Below are 19,634 nucleotides of genomic sequence, written 5' to 3' on the forward strand. Positions count from 1 at the left end.
GGTCCATCAGTACTGAGAGACTCTTGGGAGCTACTGAGTCAGGTAAAATCCAGTCTTTTCCGTCCAGACATTCTTTTTTGTGACTTTAGACATTGTGGAACTATTTGGTTCCAGTCCACGTGATACAGGGCTATTGTGGCTCGAGGAGTGCATGAGGGATAATGGTAGGTTCAGTCACAGTGATTTTCATAATTGTTTACTATTAATGGAAGTTGTTCTCAAAAACAATTTTATGTTTTATGAAGGTGAGTTTTTCAGACAGAGAAAAGGGGTTGCCATGGGGACAAAATGTGCACCACCATACGCAAATATCCTTTTGGCTTGGTGGGAAACAAAATTTGTATTTAATAGTGAATTTGCCAGTTGTTAGTGCCTATACAAACGTTTTCTGGATGATATTTGCATATTTTGGATAGATAGCAAAGACAGATTTTTGGATTTTTTTGTCCTATTTAAAAGGAACTACTAACTTTTTGGATTTTACTTATAATTTTAATAGTCAGGAATTGATATATTTGGATATTTCCCTCCAAAAGTTGGATAATGAATTTTCCTCTAAAGTACACAGGAAAAATACGTTCCCTAATTCCTATCGCCATTTCACCAGTGGTCATCCATTTTTTCAAAAGAAAAATTTATTAAAAGGCCATTTGGTAAGGATTAGTCGGATTGCCTCACAGGATTTTGATTTTAGAACAGAATGTGATTTTATAAGTGAAAGGGGTTACCCAGACAACTTAATTCATGATGTTACTGTGGAGGTTGCAGAAGGAATAAAGGAGATATTTGCCCCTATTTTGGAAAAGGATGAACCTACCACTACAGCTACAAAGAGTAACATCAAGGGTTCGACCAACTGGGCGTAAGCTTATATTATGGATTACACTGGTGATTCTGGGGTTATTAAGCAGGTTATAACTAGGGAATGGGATAGATTTAGACAATTTTCGGATTTAGATATTGTACACAAACAATCCTTAAAATTTACATATAGAAAGGATATGAACATCAAGAATCTATTTGAGTTTGGAAGTGGCTCGAATCAAAAATGTAGATTAGGTAAAATGGGAACTTTCAAATGTGGGACTTGTTCACAGTGTCCACACATACATAACAAATCCTTTATAGAAGTACCAAGTAGAAATAGGAAAATCATGAGTACCAGGTATTCCAACTGTAATACAAACGGGATTGTCTACCTTGCAACCTGCCAGAATTTTAACTCATTTTATGTTGGGAAGACGGAAAGGAAATGAAAACTGAGAATTTATGAGCATTATTATGAAATCAAAAAACAAAACGTTAATAATGCCTTATTCCATTGCAAACTAACATGTGAACAGGCCTCCTTTACATTTTTTGTTTTGGAAGTTGTACCCAAGGAAATCAGAGGGGGTATGTGGGAAGCCAACTAGAATATCGAGAGTTATATTGGCAGATTATTTTGGAAGCTACCAAAAGTCCAGGCTTGAATGACATGTTATCCATTCTTCCAGTCCATAAGTTAAGGGCTGCAAAACTGTAATTCTCCATTAGATGGCAGCCTTGTACATACAATGTTTTTCAAATGGGGGTAAATGCAGAGTAGATGTTTTATATTTAATTGCTTTTATATGTTTTTATAATTTTTATGGATAGGCATTATTAATTTATTGTGTTTTAATATTTTAATTTTTATTGTGTTTCATATGTTCAAATGTTAAAATACATGACAGTATATACATAAAGGGATTTTACTAGTATTTGATTCTGCACATTTTTACAATGGGTTTATTTTCACTGGATAATTGCCTTACAAATGATTGGTTTCAGCAGTGTCAGGTGTATATAAAAAGCACTGATTTTTTAACAGGGGGTACTTGCATCTGAGGAAGGTGTACGAAAAAGTATTTTTAAGTGGTCAGCCTTAATGCAACTTGTGGTTTCCTGTTTTTATCGCTTGTATTAAATAAATTAATCTGCCTTATTTCAGACTCGGGCCCTTATTTGGCACTCCAGCAAACTTTCTGTTTTGATTCTTATAGTTATAATGCAATATTTTCTGTGTCCTGACAGTTATTTCTTTTTAACAGCTGCATCTGCTCTAGATTCACCTAAACCTCTACCAGAGCAGGTCTTTCACTTAAAATTCCCTTACCCCTTTCTCTTTGCCTGTATTCTGAGATCAAGCTCTGGTAGAGAAGGCACTGTGTAGCCTGCAATCCAAATGTCTTCTTGGGATCATCCCACTCTTTTACCATTTCCTGCTTGAATCATTTGCCCCAATATTTTAATTCCTTTGCTAGGTTTCTCTAGTAAATTCCAGCCCCCTCATAACTATTTTCTGTACTCCTACTTACAGTCATTCCTATTGCAAAATCTCCTTTATCCATTCTCTAATTGGCTTCATTCTTAGAATGCTTCCTGCTACTTTATGAATATAATATTCTGTATAGTTGTTACCATTCTCCTTAAGGATCTGTATTCAAAATTCCCCTCTCTCTGTTTCTTGAACTTCATCCTTGCTTCATCATCATTCTTTACCACATTGAATTATAAGCTTTTACTTATATATATATATATATTTATATATATATATATATATATATATATATATATATATATACGCTTTCATTGTGCACCATCAGGTAAACCTAAACCACCTTGTTCTATTAGAAGGATCAACTTGTCCCACTTAAATCGTGCCCCCCCCCAGATAAATTCCTTCAATTCTTTATTAATTATTGTCTACAACTTCTTGGGTCAATAGAAGTAAGCCTGACCCATATATAAGACGAAAAGGACTAAAGACATGTTCACTTTTGTATCTTACTATCCAGATCCATAAATAAGAGTTTCCATTTTTTTAATTTTTGTATTATCTTTTTAGTCTCTTCCCATATATAATTAGCTGCCATAACAGAAGCCTTTTTAATCTATATTCCTAAATACTTCATCTTATCATGAATCCATAAATATGGGTATTGCTGAACTAGTTTGTCTATGGGTACATAATTTATGGCTATGGCCTTTGTTTTATCTTCATTAACTTTCTATCCTGACAAGACTTGAAACTCTTTTATCAGAAAAAAAGAATAATAAAGGGAAAGTACATAAGGGGGAATATGATGACATCAAAGGATGTTGATTTTGAGGATGAATGTATAAAAAACTATTTGATATGTTCTATGAAGGAGGCTACCCTGTGTACTTGATCAAGAAAGTGAAAGAAGAAATAAGAGAGGGAAGAAAGGCAAATTCAAGCTTGTTTTGGGTGAGGATTTCCCTATGAGTGAATTAAACAAACAAAACTTGTTGAATAAGGGTAATGGAGAATTGGTTAGTAATTTTGTAACTGACTTTAATGGAGACTGAAATGCAATTAGGGTAACATTAGAGAAAGAATGGGCCAGGTTTAGTGCCACATCAGACCTGGAGACTATTTTTAACAAACCTTTTAAATGCACCTACCGTAAGGATAGGACTATTAAAAATATTTTGGAGCACAATCAAAATGATTTTATATCTTGTAAAAAAGACAAAGTGGGTACTTTTAAATGTAGATGCTGTTCTCAATGTGCATGGATTAACGAAACATATATAGTGTACCTTAAAAGTAGGGACAGGCTAACAGTGAGTAAAAGTTTTGCAAATTGTGAAACAAATGGGATAGTTTATTTAGTTTCCTGTAATAAATGTGATTCATTCTATGGAGGGAAATTAGAGAGAAAGCTAAAAAGTAGAATGTATGAACAGTATTATGATGTTAGGAATAATTGTAAAAATAACGCCCTGTTTAGGCATACACAACAATGCCAAGAAGCAAATTTTTTCTTTTTTGTCCTAGAACTGATACATAAGGATATTAGGGGTGGCCCATGGAAAGCCCGACTTGAGTATAAGGAACTTTATTGGCAATTGTCATTGGAAGCCACAATGTTCCCAGGGCTTAATGATTTGGTTTTCCTTAAGCCAGTGTTGAAACTAAGGTCAGCAAAACTATAATACCCTTAAGTCTTGGTTTTAAAACCTTCTTATACACATATAATTTTAGATAATTTTCTGATTATTTATTTTTTAGACAGTTTTTAGATAAAAGCAAGTTCTAGGATGTGAATATGACATTTTGACTGTGTTTTATTGTGGGATTTTATTCATGAGTTACAGAATTATTTTTTAAAGTGTCCACTAGATGGTGTTATTTGATACCTTTAGATAATAATGAACTGATATATATATATATATATATATATATATATATATATATATATATATATATATATATATATATATTATATTTAAGAAAGTATTTTTTAAGATAGTGTTTTATATATACATCAATATCTGTATATGAGCTATTAGAAATGTTATTATTATACTATTTATTTATTATTTCACTATTTTAGTGGAAACTGTATTTGTAAATATATGTATCTTAAATGAAGAAAGTGTCATATGGACTTCTGTGAATGAACTGTCCCTATCAATTAAGCAAGAAAATATTTAACTGGAGCTCTGTTTTATGTATGCATTTTCATCTGAAGAAGTCTGATTGCAGACGAAAATGCTGTGTGTTTGCTTAAGGAAGCGTTTATGTATATTTAGTGAGACCCGAAGGGGTGATTTTATGCATTTTTTATTTTTTTAAGTGTGTATTGTGATAAATAAATATTTCAACTATATTAAGAGGAGTTGTGGGCTTTTTCGAAGTGATTTGGGTGTTTTTGGCTTCGTTTTTATTGTCAGAGCACTGTAGCCCAGTTCGTTTGTGATTTGGTTTCATTTTCTTGGACAATGGAGGAAGCCTCAACCTCAGGTGAAGCTGGTGCTGTTAGAGGTGGAGATTTGAATCAAATTGGCAACCTGAGTGGCCAGCTGTCATAGCTAATCGAGCTGCTCACTCCCCTAGCCAAATTATGTCAGAATCATCGACGTGCATGCCAGGTAACCAGGAACTGTTTCAAAAGGGAGAACATGGCGCGAGAAGAACACAAACGCCAACGGGAAGGCATTACATTGAAAAGAGCAAGTGGAATGAATATAGAACTATGTGTGATGGTTTTCCAGCTGTTTTTGATGAGAGCGAAGTGGATTTGGAAAGAAATGGAACCAAGACAATAATTTGAGGCAAATGGACTGTACCAACCACAACAAAAGTTACAAAATAGACTTTAAAACCCTGCTGAGTGCTAAATACAAGTTTAATGATAGAGAACCTGTAACTGTAAGTACAGATCAGGATGTGAACATTACTTATGTATACAATTTATATATTTTGGATGATTTTCTGTTTAAATACAATAATTTAGAGATGGAAAATGCATATTTAATTGAATGTCTGAAGTTTAAAGTTGTACCAAAAGGTTTAAGAGTTTTTAAGTATCCAGACAAGGTTAGAGAGGGGACAGACTTCCATAAAGAACTAGTACAAATATTTGATAACTGTGGATTTGAAATACTCAAAGCCATTATTAGAGAAAATGAAAGGGAGATGGAAGTCATGTATGGGAAATTGGATGAGGTTAACCATAAAATTATAAATGACCTACTGTTTACAGTAGAAAAAGAAAAAAATAAATACTTTCACATCTTAAAGAATACAGAGGTCAAAATTAAAAATGTTTATGTGAGGAAAAGAAAATAGATAGGGACATGAGGGAATATAGTAATAAGACACATTACCCTAAACCTAAGGAGTATAATAGAACAAAGGATAGTAGGTTTCTGAATGGGAAAGAAAATGACTATGGGGCAAATTATAATGTGGAAGATAATGTGAATAATGAACACACATAGATTTGCAAAACCCTTTAGAGGTCCCCCCTTTAAGGTTAGAAAGGATAAGAAGTCATCCTTCAATACAATACAACTACAATATTGGGGGGGGGGGGGCAGGAGGTTTACCTATTGGAACAGACAAAATTCTTAAGAGTTAATAACAATATAGAGCAAGATGGAAGTGTATGTAGTTTTAGGGGGTCTAACATCTACAATTATAGTAGTAAAGAAATGAATGAGGCATATTTTAATTTATTATCAAAAGGTTTCAAGTTTATTCCTAATAGCAAAGCTAATATTAGTAGAGTATTTATTGATTTAAGGCTATTACTGTGTAAGAAAAACTTAGAAATCTTTTTTGGACAGGAATTGAACTCAAAAATGGACATGGAATTAAAAAGGAAAAGCACTTATAACCCACCTCTACACCTACAATTAAAATTTTTTGAGGCCCTGATGGAAAAGGAACTAAGGATTGACATTAATAAACATATGATTGGCTTTAATTTATCTGGAGAAGAAAATATATTATTAAAGGAATTGAGCCAAAATAAAACAGTGAGAGTTATGAGGCCAGATAAGGGTGGGGGGCTATTATTATGGACAATTTAATTTATGAAGCAAAAACTATGGAGATTTTAGAAGACACAACAAAATATAGAAGAATTTCCATAAATTAAATTAATATAGCGAATAAGAAAGTGGAATTATTATTGAATTGTTTATTGTTAGAAGGCACCATTGATGTGAACACTTACAATTTTTCACATGTAGATAATCCCATCACTCCCACCATATTTGGAATCCCAAAAGTCTACAGAAATGTTCAAAACCCACCCCTGATACCCATTGTTGCTTCTGAGGGGTCAATAACTGTTCCTTTGGCTAAGTTTCTAGATAATACATTAAAGAAAATGGCTGTGAGTGGGCAGGACGTTGTTAAGGACCCATGGGATTTATTAAGAAATGTTAAAGGGAGTATGCATGAGAAAAGTATGATTTTATTACAATGGATATAGTAGATTTATTTACTTCCATCCCACATTTAAAAGGAATGAAAGCCTTAGTGAAGCATGGGAAATTCAGTAACAAGGATTTTTATTTGATTTTAACTTTAATGGAAATGGTGTTAAAAATTATTTTATCCATTATGAAGGTGAATTCTTCCAGCAACAACAAAGTGTAGCAATGGGGACTAGATGCACCCCAATATATGCAAATATTATTTTGTCATTCTGGGAGGAAAAATTCATTTTAGGTTCCAAGTATGTTAATTGTTGGAAATTATACAAAAGATACCTGGACAATTATGTGTTTTGTATGCGTAGAAACTGAAGAAAGATTTTTAGAATTTGTTAAATATTTATCAGACTCTAGTGAATTTTTAAAATTTACATATACATTTTGATAAAAATAAGCTTGAATATTTAGACATCTCTATTTCAAAGCAGGAGGGTAGCTTTAGTTCTAAAGTACATAGAAAGGAGACATTCTCAAATTCCTATTTAGCTTTTGATAGTGTACACCCCTTTTATCAGAAGAAAGGAATAATAAAGGGACAATATGCAAGGCGGAGTAGGATGACATCAAAGGATGTTGATTTTGAGGATTAATGTAAAAAAACTATTTGATATGTTCTATGAAAAAGGTTACCCTGTGGACTTGATCAAGAAAGTGGAAGAAGAAATAAGAGAGGGAAGAAAGGGAAATTCAAGCCTGTTTTGAGTGAGGATTTCCCTATGAGTTAATTAAACAAACAAAACGTGTTAAATAAGGGTAATGGAGAATTGGTTAGTCATTTTGTAACTGACTTTAATGGAGACTGAAATGCAGTTAGGTAACATTAGAGAAAGAATGGGCCAGGTTTAATGCCACATCAGACCCGGAGACTATTTTTAACAAACCTTTTAAATGCATCTACCATAAGGGTAGGAATATTAAAAATATTTTGGAGCACAATCAAAATGATTTTATATCTTGTAAAAAAGACAAAGTGGGTACTTTTAAATGTGGATGCTGTTCTCAATGTGCATGGATTAACAAAACAGATACAGTGTACTTAAAAGTAGGGACAGGCTAACAGTGAGTAAAAGTTTTGCAAATTGTGAAACAAATGGGATAGTTTATTTAGTTACTTGTAATCAATGAGATTCCTTCTATGTAGGTAAATCAGAGAGAAAGCTAAAAAGTAGAATGTATGAACATTATTACGATATTAGGAATAATTGTAAAAATAACACCCTATTTAGGCATACACAACAGTGCCATGAAGCAAAGTTTGTCCTGGAAGTGGTACTTAAGAATATTAGGGGTGGCCCATAGGAAGCCCGACTTGAGTATAAAGAACATTATTGGCAATTGTCATTGGAAGCCAGAAAGTTTCCAGGGCTTAATGATTCGGTTTCCTTAAGCTGGTGTCAAAACTAAGGTCAGCAAAACTGTAATACCCTTAAGTCTTGGTTTTAAAACCTTCTTATACACATATAATTTTAGATAATTTTTTGATTATTTATTTTTAGACAGTTTTTAGATAAATGCAAGTTTTAGGATGTGAATATGACATTTTGTTTGACTGTGTTTTATTGTGGGAATTTATTCATGAGTTACAGAATTAACTTTTAAAATGTCCACTAGATGGTGTTATTTGATACCTTTTGGCTGGAGCACCTTCTGTGTGGAGTCCATGTCCTCCCGCAGTCGAGTGACATTTAAAGATATGCAGGTAGGTGCGTGAATGGGTGTGCCTTCTTTGAAGGTTGGGCTGGCAACTCGGCACCATAAAAATCCACTGCCAATCATTAGTGGACTGGAGTTCTGCTGTGACGACCCCGAACCGGGAAAAGCCGAAAGACATTACTAGATAATAATGAACTGATATATATATTATATTTAAGAAAGTATTTTTTAAGATAGTGTTTTTATATATACATTAATATCTGTATATGAGCTATTAGAAATGTTATTATACTATTTATTTATTATTTTACTATTTTAGTCCAGACTGTATTTGAAAGTATATGTATCTTAAATGAAGAAAGTGCCATATGGACTTCTGCCAATGAAATGTCCCTATCAATTATGCAAGAAATTATTGAAATAGAACTCTGTTTTCTGTATGCATTTTCATCTGAAGATGTCTGATTGCAGATGAAAATGCTGTGTGTTTGCTTAAGGAAGTGTTTATGTATATTTATTGAAGCCTGAAGGGGTGATTTTATGCATTTTTTATTTTTTAAGTGTGTGTAGTGATAAATAAATCAAGTAAACAATTTGAGGCAAATGGACTGTACCAACCACAACAAAAGTTACAAAATAGACTTTAAAACCCTGCTGAGTGCTAAATACAAGTTTAATGATAGAGAACCTGTAACTGTAAGTACAGATCAGGATGTGAACATTACTTATGTATACAATTTATATATTTTGGATGATTTTCTGTTTAAATACAATAATTTAGAGATGGAAAATGCATATTTAATTGAATGTCTGAAGTTTAAAGTTGTACCAAAAGGTTTAAGAGTTTTTAAGTATCCAAACAAGGTTAGAGAGGGGACAGACTTCCATAAAGAACTAGTACAAATATTTGATAACTGTGGATTTGAAATACTCAAAGCCATTATTAGAGAAAATGAAAGGGAGATGGAAGTCATGTATGGGAAATTGGATGAGGTTAACCATAAGATTATGAATGACCTACTGTTTACAGTAGAAAAAGAGAAAAATAAATACTTTAACATCTTAAAGAATACAGAGGTCAAAATTAAAAATGTTTATGTGAGGAAAAGAAAATAGATAGGGACATGAGGGAATATAGTAATAAGACACATTACCCTAAACCTAAGGAGTATAATAGAACAAAGGATAGTAGGTTTCTGAATGGGAAAGAAAATGACTATGGGGCAAATTATAATGTGGAAGATAATGTGAATAATGAACACACATAGATTTGCAAAACCCTTTAGAGTTCCCCCCTTTAAGGTTAGAAAGGATAAGAAATCATCCTTCAATACAATACAACTAAAATATTGGGGGGGGGGGCAGGAGGTTTACCTATTGGAACAGACAAAATTCTTAAGAGTTAATAACAATATAGAGCAAGATGGAAGTGTATGTAGTTTTAGGGGGTCTAACATCTACAATTATAGTAGTAAAGTAATGAATGAGACATATTTTAATTTATTATCAAAAGGTTTCAAGTTTATTCCTAATAGAAAAGCTAATATTAGTAGAGTATTTATTGATTTAAAGCTATTACTGTGTAAGAAAAACTTAGAAATCTTTTTTGCACAGGAATTGAACTCAAAAATGGACATGGAATTAAAAAGGAAAAGCACTTATAACCCACCTCTACACCTACAATTAAAATTTTTTGAGGCCCTGATGGAAAAGGAACTAAGGATTGAAATTAATAAACATATGATTGGCTTTAATTTATCTGGAGAAGAAAATATATTATTAAAGGAATTGAGCCAAAATAAAACAGTGAGAGTTATGAGGCCAGATAAGGGTGGGGGGCTATTATTATGGACAATTTAATTTATGAAGCAAAAATTATGGAGATTTTAGAAGACACAACAAAATATAGAATAATTTCCATAAATTAAATTAATATAGCGAATAAGAAAGTGGAATTATTATTGAATTATTTATTGTTAGAAGGCACCATTGATGTGAACACTTACAATTTTTCACATGTAGATAATCCCATCACTCCCACCATATTTGGAATCCCAAAAGTCTACAGAAATGTTCAAAACCCACCCCTGATACCCATTGTTGCTTCTGAGGGGTCAATAATTGTTCCTTTGGCTAAGTTTCTAGATAATACATTAAAGAAAATGGCTGTGAGTGGGCAGGACGTTGTTAAGGACCCATTGGATTTATTAAGAAATGTTAAAGGGAGTATGCATGAGAAAAGTATGATTTTATTACAATGGATATAGTAGATTTATTTACTTCCATCCCACATTTAAAAGGAATGAAAGCCTTAGTGAAGCATGGAAATTCAGTAACAAGGATTTTTATTTGATTTTAACTTTAATGGAAATGGTGTTAAAAATTATTTTATCCATTATGAAGGTGAATTCTTCCAGCAACAACAAAGTGTAGCAATGGGGACTAGATGCACCCCAATATATGCAAATATTATTTTGTCATTCTGGGAGGAAAAATTCATTTTAGGTTCCAAGTATGTTAATTGTTGGAAATTATACAAAAGATACCTGGACAATTATGTGTTTTGTATGCGAGAAACTGAAGAAAGATTTTTAGAATTTGTTAAATATTTATCAGACTCTAGTGAATTTTAAAATTTACATATACATTTTGATAAAAATAAGCTTGAATATTTAGACATCTCCATTTCAAAGCAGGAGGGTAGCTTTAGTTCTAAAGTACATAGAAAGGAGACATTCTCAAATTCCTATTTAGCTTTTGATAGTGTACACCCCTTTTATCAGAAGAAAGGAATAATAAAGGGACAATATGCAAGGAGTAGGATGACATCAAAGGATGTTGATTTTGAGGATTAATGTAAAAAAACTATTTGATATGTTCTATGAAAAAGGTTACCCTGTGGACTTGATCAAGAAAGTGGAAGAAGAAATAAGAGAGGGAAGAAAGGGAAATTCAAGCCTGTTTTGAGTGAGGATTTCCTATGAGTTAATTAAACAAACAAAACTTGTTAAATAAGGGTAATGGAGAATTGGTTAGTCATTTTGTAACTGACTTTAATGGAGTTTGAAATGCAGTTAGGGTAACATTAGAGAAAGAATGAGCCAGGTTTAGTGCCACATCAGACCCGGAGACTATTTTTAACAAACCTTTTAAATGCATCTACCATAAGGGTAGGAATATTAAAAATATTTTGGAGCACAATCAAAATGATTTTATATCTTGTAAAAAAGACAAAGTGGGTACTTTTAAATGTGGATGCTGTTCTCAATGTGCATGGATTAACAAAACAGATACAGTGTACTTAAAAGTAGGGACAGACTAACAGTGAGTAAAAGTTTTGCAAATTGTGAAACAAATGGGATAGTTTATTTAGTTACTTGTAATCAATGAGATTCCTTCTATGTAGGTAAATCAGAGAGAAAGCTAAAAAGTAGAATGTATGAACATTATTACGATATTAGGAATAATTGTAAAAATAACACCCTATTTAGGCATACACAACAGTGCCATGAAGCAAAGTTTGTCCTGGAAGTGGTACTTAAGAATATTAGGGGTGGCCCATAGGAAGCCCGACTTGAGTATAAAGAACATTATTGGCAATTGTCATTGGAAGCCAGAAAGTTTCCAGGGCTTAATGATTCGGTTTCCCTTAAGCTGGTGTCAAAACTAAGGTCAGCAAAACTGTAATACCCTTAAGTCTTGGTTTTAAAACCTTCTTATACACATATAATTTTAGATAATTTTTTGATTATTTATTTTTAGACAGTTTTTAGATAAATGCAAGTTCTAGGATGTGAATATGACATTTTGTTTGACTGTGTTTTATTGTGGGAATTTATTCATGAGTTACAGAATTAACTTTTAAAATGTCCACTAGATGGTGTTATTTGATACCTTTTGGCTGGAGCACCTTCTGTGTGGAGTCCGCATGTCCTCCCGCAGTCGAGTGACATTTAAAGATATGCAGGTAGGTGCGCGTGAATGGGTGTGCCTTCTTTGAAGGTTGGGCTGGCAACTCGGCACCATAAAAATCCACTGCCAATCATTAGTGGACTGGAGTTCTGCTGTGCCGACTCGAACCGAAAAGCCGAAAGACATTACTAGATAATAATGAACTGATATATATATTATATTTAAGAAAGTATTTTTTAAGATAGTGTTTTTATATATACATTAATATCTGTATATGAGCTATTAGAAATGTTATTATACTATTTATTTATTATTTTACTATTTTAGTCCAAACTGTATTTGAAAGTATATGTATCTTAAATGAAGAAAGTGCCATATGGACTTCTGCCAATGAAATGTCCCTATCAATTATGCAAGAAATTATTGAAATAGAACTCTGTTTTCTGTATGCATTTTCATCTGAAGATGTCTGATTGCAGATGAAAATGCTGTGTGTTTGCTTAAGGAAGTGTTTATGTATATTTATTGAAGCCTGAAGGGTGATTTTATGCATTTTTTATTTTTTAAGTGTGTGTAGTGATAAATAAATCAAGTAAACAATTTGAGGCAAATGGACTGTACCAACCACAACAAAAGTTACAAAATAGACTTTAAAACCCTGCTGAGTGCTAAATACAAGTTTAATGATAGAGAACCTGTAACTGTAAGTACAGATCAGGATGTGAACATTACTTATGTATACAATTTATATATTTTGGATGATTTTCTGTTTAAATACAATAATTTAGAGATGGAAAATGCATATTTAATTGAATGTCTGAAGTTTAAAGTTGTACCAAAAGGTTTAAGAGTTTTTAAGTATCCAAACAAGGTTAGAGAGGGGACAGACTTCCATAAAGAACTAGTACAAATATTTGATAACTGTGGATTTGAAATACTCAAAGCCATTATTAGAGAAAATGAAAGGGAGATGGAAGTCATGTATGGGAAATTGGATGAGGTTAACCATAAGATTATGAATGACCTACTGTTTACAGTAGAAAAAGAGAAAATAAATACTTTAACATCTTAAAGAATACAGAGGTCAAAATTAAAAATGTTTATGTGAGGAAAAGAAAATAGATAGGGACATGAGGGAATATAGTAATAAGACACATTACCCTAAACCTAAGGAGTATAATAGAACAAAGGATAGTAGGTTTCTGAATGGGAAAGAAAATGACTATGGGGCAAATTATAATGTGGAAGATAATGTGAATAATGAACACACATAGATTTGCAAAACCCTTTAGAGTTCCCCCCTTTAAGGTTAGAAAGGATAAGAAATCATCCTTCAATACAATACAACTAAAATATTGGGGGGGGGGGGCAGGAGGTTTACCTATTGGAACAGACAAAATTCTTAAGAGTTAATAACAATATAGAGCAAGATGGAAGTGTATGTAGTTTTAGGGGGTCTAACATCTACAATTATAGTAGTAAAGTAATGAATGAGACATATTTTAATTTATTATCAAAAGGTTTCAAGTTTATTCCTAATAGAAAAGCTAATATTAGTAGAGTATTTATTGATTTAAAGCTATTACTGTGTAAGAAAAACTTAGAAATCTTTTTTGCACAGGAATTGAACTCAAAAATGGACATGGAATTAAAAGGAAAAGCACTTATAACCCACCTCTACACCTACAATTAAAATTTTTTGAGGCCCTGATGGAAAAGGAACTAAGGATTGAAATTAATAAACATATGATTGGCTTTAATTTATCTGGAGAAGAAAATATATTATTAAAGGAATTGAGCCAAAATAAAACAGTGAGAGTTATGAGGCCAGATAAGGGTGGGGGGCTATTATTATGGACAATTTAATTTATGAAGCAAAAATTATGGAGATTTTAGAAGACACAACAAAATATAGAATAATTTCCATAAATTAAATTAATATAGCGAATAAGAAAGTGGAATTATTATTGAATTATTTATTGTTAGAAGGCACCATTGATGTGAACACTTACAATTTTTCACATGTAGATAATCCCATCACTCCCACCATATTTGGAATCCCAAAAGTCTACAGAAATGTTCAAAACCCACCCCTGATACCCATTGTTGCTTCTGAGGGGTCAATAATTGTTCCTTTGGCTAAGTTTCTAGATAATACATTAAAGAAAATGGCTGTGAGTGGGCAGGACGTTGTTAAGGACCCATTGGATTTATTAAGAAATGTTAAAGGGAGTATGCATGAGAAAAGTATGATTTTATTACAATGGATATAGTAGATTTATTTACTTCCATCCCACATTTAAAAGGAATGAAAGCCTTAGTGAAGCATGGAAATTCAGTAACAAGGATTTTTATTTGATTTTAACTTTAATGGAAATGGTGTTAAAAATTATTTTATCCATTATGAAGGTGAATTCTTCCAGCAACAACAAAGTGTAGCAATGGGGACTAGATGCACCCCAATATATGCAAATATTATTTTGTCATTCTGGGAGGAAAAATTCATTTTAGGTTCCAAGTATGTTAATTGTTGGAAATTATACAAAAGATACCTGGACAATTATGTGTTTTGTATCCGTAGAAACTGAAGAAAGATTTTTAGAATTTGTTAAATATTTATCAGACTCTAGTGAATTTTTAAAATTTACATATACATTTTGATAAAAATAAGCTTGAATATTTAGACATCTCCATTTCAAAGCAGGAGGGTAGCTTTAGTTCTAAAGTACATAGAAAGGAGACATTCTCAAATTCCTATTTAGCTTTTGATAGTGTACACCCCTTTTATCAGAAGAAAGGAATAATAAAGGGACAATATGCAAGGCGGAGTAGGATGACATCAAAGGATGTTGATTTTGAGGATTAATGTAAAAAAACTATTTGATATGTTCTATGAAAAAGGTTACCCTGTGGACTTGATCAAGAAAGTGGAAGAAGAAATAAGAGAGGGAAGAAAGGGAAATTCAAGCCTGTTTTGAGTGAGGATTTCCCTATGAGTTAATTAAACAAACAAAACTTGTTAAATAAGGGTAATGGAGAATTGGTTAGTCATTTTGTAACTGACTTTAATGGAGTTTGAAATGCAGTTAGGGTAACATTAGAGAAAGAATGGGCCAGGTTTAGTGCCACATCAGACCCGGAGACTATTTTTAACAAACCTTTTAAATGCATCTACCATAAGGGTAGGAATATTAAAAATATTTTGGAGCACAATCAAAATGATTTTATATCTTGTAAAAAAGACAAAGTGGGTACTTTTAAATGTGGATGCTGTTCTCAATGTGCATGGATTAACAAAACAGATACAGTGTACTTAAAAGTAGGGACAGACTAACAGTGAGTAAAAGTTTTGCAAATTGTGAAACAAATGGGATAGTTTATTTAGTTACTTGTAATCAATGAGATTCCTTCTATGTAGGTAAATCAGAGAGAAAGCTAAAAAGTAGAATGTATGAACATTATTACGATATTAGGAATAATTGTAAAAATAACACCCTATTTAGGCATACACAACAGTGCCATGAAGCAAAGTTTGTCCTGGAAGTGGTACTTAAGAATATTAGGGGTGGCCCATAGGAAGCCCGACTTGAGTATAAAGAACATTATTGGCAATTGTCATTGGAAGCCAGAAAGTTTCCAGGGCTTAATGATTCGGTTTCCCTTAAGCTGGTGTCAAAACTAAGGTCAGCAAAACTGTAATACCCTTAAGTCTTGGTTTTAAAACCTTCTTATACACATATAATTTTAGATAATTTTTTGATTATTTATTTTAGACAGTTTTTAGATAAATGCAAGTTCTAGGATGTGAATATGACATTTTGTTTGACTGTGTTTTATTGTGGGAATTTATTCATGAGTTACAGAATTAACTTTTAAAATGTCCACTAGATGGTGTTATTTGATACCTTTTGGCTGGAGCACCTTCTGTGTGGAGTCCGCATGTCCTCCCCGCAGTCGAGTGACATTTAAAGATATGCAGGTAGGTGCGTGCGTGAATGGGTGTGCCTTCTTTGAAGGTTGGGCTGGCAACTCGGCACCATAAAAATCCACTGCCAATCATTAGTGGACTGGAGTTCTGCTGTGACGACCCCGAACCGGGAAAAGCCGAAAGACATTACTAGATAATAATGAACTGATATATATATTATATTTAAGAAAGTATTTTTTAAGATAGTGTTTTATATATACATTAATATCTGTATATGAGCTATTAGAAATGTTATTATACTATTTATTTATTATTTTACTATTTTAGTCCAAACTGTATTTGAAAGTATATGTATCTTAAATGAAGAAAGTGCCATATGGACTTCTGCCAATGAAATGTCCCTATCAATTATGCAAGAAATTATTGAAATAGAACTCTGTTTTCTGTATGCATTTTCATCTGAAGATGTCTGATTGCAGATGAAAATGCTGTGTGTTTGCTTAAGGAAGTGTTTATGTATATTTATTGAAGCCTGAAGGGGTGATTTTATGCATTTTTTATTTTTTAAGTGTGTGTAGTGATAAATAAATCAAGTAAACAATTTGAGGCAAATGGACTGTACCAACCACAACAAAAGTTACAAAATAGACTTTAAAACCCTGCTGAGTGCTAAATACAAGTTTAATGATAGAGAACCTGTAACTGTAAGTACAGATCAGGATGTGAACATTACTTATGTATACAATTTATATATTTTGGATGATTTTCTGTTTAAATACAATAATTTAGAGATGGAAAATGCATATTTAATTGAATGTCTGAAGTTTAAAGTTGTACCAAAAGGTTTAAGAGTTTTTAAGTATCCAAACAAGGTTAGAGAGGGGACAGACTTCCATAAAGAACTAGTACAAATATTTGATAACTGTGGATTTGAAATACTCAAAGCCATTATTAGAGAAAATGAAAGGGAGATGGAAGTCATGTATGGGAAATTGGATGAGGTTAACCATAAGATTATGAATGACCTACTGTTTACAGTAGAAAAAGAGAAAAATAAATACTTTAACATCTTAAAGAATACAGAGGTCAAAATTAAAAATGTTTATGTGAGGAAAAGAAAATAGATAGGGACATGAGGGAATATAGTAATAAGACACATTACCCTAAACCTAAGGAGTATAATAGAACAAAGGATAGTAGGTTTCTGAATGGGAAAGAAAATGACTATGGGGCAAATTATAATGTGGAAGATAATGTGAATAATGAACACACATAGATTTGCAAAACCCTTTAGAGTTCCCCCCTTTAAGGTTAGAAAGGATAAGAAATCATCCTTCAATACAATACAACTAAAATATTGGGGGGGGGGGCAGGAGGTTTACCTATTGGAACAGACAAAATTCTTAAGAGTTAATAACAATATAGAGCAAGATGGAAGTGTATGTAGTTTTAGGGGTCTAACATCTACAATTATAGTAGTAAAGTAATGAATGAGACATATTTTAATTTATTATCAAAAGGTTTCAAGTTTATTCCTAATAGAAAAGCTAATATTAGTAGAGTATTTATTGATTTAAAGCTATTACTGTGTAAGAAAAACTTAGAAATCTTTTGCACAGGAATTGAACTCAAAATGGACATGGAATTAAAAGGAAAAGCACTTATAACCCACCTCTACACCTACAATTAAAATTTTTTGAGGCCCTGATGGAAAAGGAACTAAGGATTGAAATTAATAAACATATGATTGGCTTTAATTTATCTGGAGAAGAAAATATATTATTAAAGGAATTGAGCCAAAATAAAACAGTGAGAGTTATGAGGCCAGATAAGGGTGGGGGGCTATTATTATGGACAATTTAATTTATGAAGCAAAAATTATGGAGATTTTAGAAGACACAACAAAATATAGAATAATTTCCATAAATTAAATTAATATAGCGAATAAGAAAGTGGAATTATTATTGAATTATTTATTGTTAGAAGGCACCATTGATGTGAACACTTACAATTTTTCACATGTAGATAATCCCATCACTCCCACCATATTTGGAATCCCAAAAGTCTACAGAAATGTTCAAAACCCACCCCTGATACCCATTGTTGCTTCTGAGGGGTCAATAATTGTTCCTTTGGCTAAGTTTCTAGATAATACATTAAAGAAAATGGCTGTGAGTGGGCAGGACGTTGTTAAGGACCCATTGGATTTATTAAGAAATGTTAAAGGGAGTATGCATGAGAAAAGTATGATTTTATTACAATGGATATAGTAGATTTATTTACTTCCATCCCACATTTAAAAGGAATGAAAGCCTTAGTGAAGCATGGAAATTCAGTAACAAGGATTTTTATTTGATTTTAACTTTAATGGAAATGGTGTTAAAAATTATTTTATCCATTATGAAGGTGAATTCTTCCAGCAACAACAAAGTGTAGCAATGGGGACTAGATGCACCCCAATATATGCAAATATTATTTTGTCATTCTGGGAGGAAAAATTCATTTTAGGTTCCAAGTATGTTAATTGTTGGAAATTATACAAAAGATACCTGGACAATTATGTGTTTTGTATGCGTAGAAACTGAAGAAAGATTTTTAGAATTTGTTAAATATTTATCAGACTCTAGTGAATTTTTAAATTTACATATACATTTTGATAAAAATAAGCTTGAATATTTAGACATCTCCATTTCAAAGCAGGAGGGTAGCTTTAGTTCTAAAGTACATAGAAAGGAGACATTCTCAAATTCCTATTTAGCTTTTGATAGTGTACACCTTTTATCAGAAGAAAGGAATAATAAAGGGACAATATGCAAGGCGGAGTAGGATGACATCAAAGGATGTTGAGTTTGAGGATTAATGTAAAAAAACTATTTGATATGTTCTATGAAAAAGGTTACCCTGTGGACTTGATCAAGAAAGTGGAAGAAGAAATAAGAGAGGGAAGAAAGGGAAATTCAAGCCTGTTTTGAGTGAGGATTTCCCTATGAGTTAATTAAACAAACAAAACTTGTTAAATAAGGGTAATGGAGAATTGGTTAGTCATTTTGTAACTGACTTTAATGGAGTTTGAAATGCAGTTAGGGTAACATTAGAGAAAGAATGGGCCAGGTTTAGTGCCACATCAGACCCGGAGACTATTTTTAACAAACCTTTTAAATGCATCTACCATAAGGGTAGGAATATTAAAAATATTTTGGAGCACAATCAAAATGATTTTATATCTTGTAAAAAAGACAAAGTGGGTACTTTTAAATGTGGATGCTGTTCTCAATGTGCATGGATTAACAAAACAGATACAGTGTACTTAAAAGTAGGGACAGACTAACAGTGAGTAAAAGTTTTGCAAATTGTGAAACAA

This window comes from Protopterus annectens, chromosome 11.part0, assembly GCF_019279795.1.
Source record: "Protopterus annectens isolate FY-2018-M chromosome 11.part0, PAN1.0, whole genome shotgun sequence".
NCBI lineage: Eukaryota > Metazoa > Chordata > Ceratodontiformes > Protopteridae > Protopterus > Protopterus annectens.